The following is a 4,460-nucleotide window of genomic DNA, read 5'->3' on the forward strand; positions in this document are numbered from 1 at the left end:
AAAAAAAAAAAAAAAAAAAAAAAAAAAGGAAAAATGAACCCAACATCTGCCCCCTGAGGTTTTGCAGTGCAGGAGGTTGTTAAAGGTACCAGATAAGGTTTTTTCCCAAGGAGGCTGAGGAAAGAGTCTTTGATGGGATGACTTTTTCAACAGGCAAAATCATCTGGATTTCTTTCATTTAGTTCTTCATGTCCTGGGAGTTCGCTGTGGGAAGATCCCCAAGATAAAGGCTTGCCAAGGTCACAGGAGAAACATCAGAAAAATGAAAAAGTATGGATTTGAGGAGGAATGACAGGAGGAAAAGGCCAAACAATTTCAAAGGCCACAAAAATCAAGACAAACCCAACGAAAGCAAAACACCTTCAAAGTTCTAAAAGTCAACAAAATACTGAAAACAAGCTACACAGCTAGAATGTAAAATGTCTTCAGAGACCTGAAAGCAAGCTTCCAAATCTGAATGTCTAGACAAAAAATGTTTTCTTTTCTTTTCTTTTTTTTTTTTCTTTTTGGTTTTTTGAGGCAGGGTTTCTCTGTGTAACAACCCTAACTGTCCTGGAACTAGCTCTGTAGACAAGGCTGGCCTCGAACTCATAGAGATCAACCTGCCTCTGCCTCCCAAGGAAGTACTGAGATAAAAGGCGTGCGCCACCACCACCTAGCAACCAAAATGTTTTCTAACCAAGTGAAAATGGCTATCTTAAAGCAAAACACTTTGAAAATGATCCAAGAAGTATCTAAAAGGGATCCTAAACTTCATTCAGAATGAACAAACGAAATTCAGGGAAGTCCAGAGGAAGAACTCAACAGTTTCCACTTAAGAAGGCAACAGAAGATGGTGGGCAACAAGGGTGCCCTGGGCTGCTACCTGGCACCAAAAGGAGCCCTGGGTTGCTCTCTGGAACTGATCTGGTTGGTTCCTCTATTTAGATTAGAAAAGCAGGATTGGCCGGGCGGTGGTGGCGCACGCCTTTAATCCCAGCACTTGGGAGGCAGAGGCAGGTGGATTTCTGTGAGTTCGAGACCAGCCTGGTCTACAGAACTAGTTCCAGGACAGGTTCCAAAACCACAAAAACCCTGTCTCGAAAAAACAAACAAACAAAAAAAAAAAAAGCAGGATTGCCTGGAGCTCCACTTTGGGCAGTGAAAGCTGGCCGTGAAAGAAAAGTTCTCACCTCAGAGGAATAAAAGATAGTTTATTCTGCCAGGCAGTGGTGGTGCATGCCTTTAATCCCAGCACCAGCAGAGGCAGGTGGATCTCAGTGAGTTCGAGAGTTGCCTGGTCTGCAAAGTGAGTTCCAGGACAGCCAGGACGGTTAAACAGAGAAAGCCTGTCTCAGGGGGGAAAAAAAAGATAGTTTATCCTAAAGTGGGTAGGGCCGGGCTACCCAAAGATCTGTGTTCCAACACTGAAGTGGTTTCACAAAGTATTTATAGTTTTACAGAAAAGAGAACGTCATGGACCACGGCGAGTTTAAAATACATTGGTGGGTCCATCAGAGAGGCGGCTACATGGAGATGGGGAGGCTTTTCTATAGGCTCTGTGTATCTGATGGCTTGCTTAGCTTTTGCATTGATAGAAGCTAATGATTGCTAAGCTAATAGATTCTCAAAAGGCTTTTATCTGTTTCTAACATGGGAGATGGGATGGGGGTGGGGTAGCTGTTCTGGAGGGTCAGAATTTAGCCCAAAATAAGTTAATTGGCCTTGGTACCTGTAACATTCCATCTTCCTATAGTACTGAAACTCTAATCAGTCAGTCAGTTTCTGTAAACATGGATCTCTTTCAGGAGTTTTTACTCACACCAGATGCAACTGCCCCACCCCCTACCCCTAATGTTGACAGAGGTTTCTGTTCCCTCTGGTCCCACAGCCATTCAGTCCCAAAGAAACACACAGAGGTCTACATTAATGATAAACTGGCTGGCCTATTAGCTCAGGCTTCTTATTAACTCTTCCTTACATCTTATATTAGCCCATAATTCTTGTCTTGGCTGAGTACCTTTTTCAGCGAGGCATTCTCATCTTGCTTCCTCTGCATCTTGGTGATGACCGCAGACTGAATCTTTCCTCTTCCCAGAATTCTCCTGTTCTCATTGCCCCGCCTCTACTTCCTGCCTGGCTACTGGCCAATCAGCATTTTATTAAACAAGTACAAGAAACAAATCTTTATGGGTAAAACCATTGCCCCACAGCACCCCCCCCACACACACACACTACTGAGGAGTTTTCATTTACAATAGGCAAATGCTATTGCACCCAGCCTTTTCTGTGTTGGCTGGTGATTTGAACATGGAGACATAAGCTTGCTTTCCCCGTAGACACTTCAGTGACTGCACCATCTCTCTAGCCCCAAGATGCTTCTCTTCACTCATGCTCCTCTCTCTCCTTTTGGGTAGGTTCAACACAACTCTAAACAAAAGAGCACCCAGGTCACATGGTCCCCACACCATCCAGTCATTTGCCCAGTCCAGCAGGCTGGAAATGATATACCAAAGCCCCCATCTCTCTGAAGCCCACACCTATTTTATCCATAAGTCCTTTCAACTATGGCTCTGAAAGGTTTCCCCCACCCCCATACCTCTCTCCCAATCCTGGCTTGTCCTTTCAGCTATCACCCATGTATTTATGAATGACCATCACCTCTAGAAGGGATCCCCTGCCACAGTTCTGGCCACTCCCACTTCTTCATCTTCCCTAGGCAAGTAATTACACGGCCAGGGGTTTTTCTCGCTGTCAATCTGATCATGCTAGTTCATTGCTGAGCGGTGCAGGGGCCTTCGACATAAATGTCAAGCTTCTTAGCGCTTGCTCACAAGGCGCCTTCATCTGCCCAGGGTCTTGCTTCCTGCTGGTGCATTTAAAATACCAGCCCACCTGAGCTTCTCTGGTGCTCTTTTCTCTGCCTCCCCATATTTGCCTTCCCCGCTGTCTTCTCTCTCCTCCCACCCATCAATCTGATGTTTGAATGCATGCTCCACGGGGCTTTCTCAAACACACGCCTGCCATTCAGACTCAGAATCCATTTTCCTTCAAAGCTTGATGCTTGTCACATTTTCTTGTACTTGTCTGCTGGAATGCTCGCTGGGGCTCAGGATCAATCTATTCGGCTCAGTACTGTATTCCAGAGCCCAATCAGGCCGTAAGAAGCTTCCGGTGACGTTGAGATTGAACGGCTGAGCGATAAGTAAACTCCCAGAGCAGCCCGCAGTCTTTTGAAAACAAAGAAACTAGATGTGTTCCAGATTTGATGTAGCTGGAAGAAGATGATGAGAAGGTATTGAGTTATATTCATCTGAATTCCAATTTGTCATTACGATTGGAAAGAGAATTGGCACACGGGCCCAGAGCTCCTGTGCATTTGGGACGCTGCATCGCAGTGTGTTTCTTAACAGGCGTGGATTCCCAAAAAGTAAAGACATTGATCATTCTCATGTTTAATAACACAGGACTTGCGTTGCCTGCTTTCTTCGCTTGGCTACATAGTGAGCCTCTCTGTCGGGTGACATTCTACAGAGGACCTGCCACCAGCCTTTCAGACCGGCTCGCAACCCTCTCTGTGCACAAACACCCGCTTTATGGCGACAGATTATGGAGACAAGCGATGTTGCCCTTTGTGTTTGTTAGTATTTTTATCTGCTCCAGAGCCACTGAGAATTGTAGATTTCTAGTCTAATGTTATGGTATAAGGTTTTGAGGAACCCTATTTCCTTCATTTCCAAGTTCATAAGTTCGTTTGACACACAGACACACACGCAGAGAGACACACACAGACATACACACACACAAAATCATCCATGTGGGCATGCCAAGATTAAGCCAGAGATGTTGGAGCTACCCACTTTCTTTGGGTCAATTCCTGGATAATGGATCTGCTTGGAACTGGGGTTGGGGGAGGTCTAGACGTGTGTTTGGAAAGAACCCCTGGATCTAGGGTGCCAGAGAAGCCGGACAGTTTCAGAAGGCTGCAGTTCAAGGTGGTTGATGGTGCTCACTTTTCCTTTGGCCTGAAGGGAGACTGTCTCGTTCCGTTCGCTTTGCTTGTGAACTCTAACCCCAGTATCGTCCAGGTAACTCTCTTAGGTGCCTGTGGACATTCGCCATGCCCACTCTTAAAGACATTTAATTGCGTGTCTCTGTGACATACGGGCCTTCTCCAGGGGGAACGGGAAAGCTAAGGTTTGTAAAGGCTGGCTCAGTGGGGCCAGAGAGCAGTCATCTGAAAACAAATGCCGTGGCCGGGCAGGACAGCACACAGCTCTAACCCCAGCACTTGGAAGACAGAGGTGGGTGGATCTTTATAAACTCAAGGCCAGCCTGGTCTATGTATGTAATAGATTCCAGGAAGGAACCTTGAAACCCTGTCTCGACACAAATAAACTGATGTTTTGTAAAACCTTACACGCAAGCCGGGCGGTGGTGGCGCACGCCTTTAATCCCAGCACTCGGGAGGCAGAGGCAGG

This window comes from Microtus ochrogaster, linkage group LG7_11 (genome assembly GCF_000317375.1).
Source record: "Microtus ochrogaster isolate Prairie Vole_2 linkage group LG7_11, MicOch1.0, whole genome shotgun sequence".
In the NCBI taxonomy this organism is placed as follows: Eukaryota; Metazoa; Chordata; class Mammalia; order Rodentia; family Cricetidae; genus Microtus; species Microtus ochrogaster.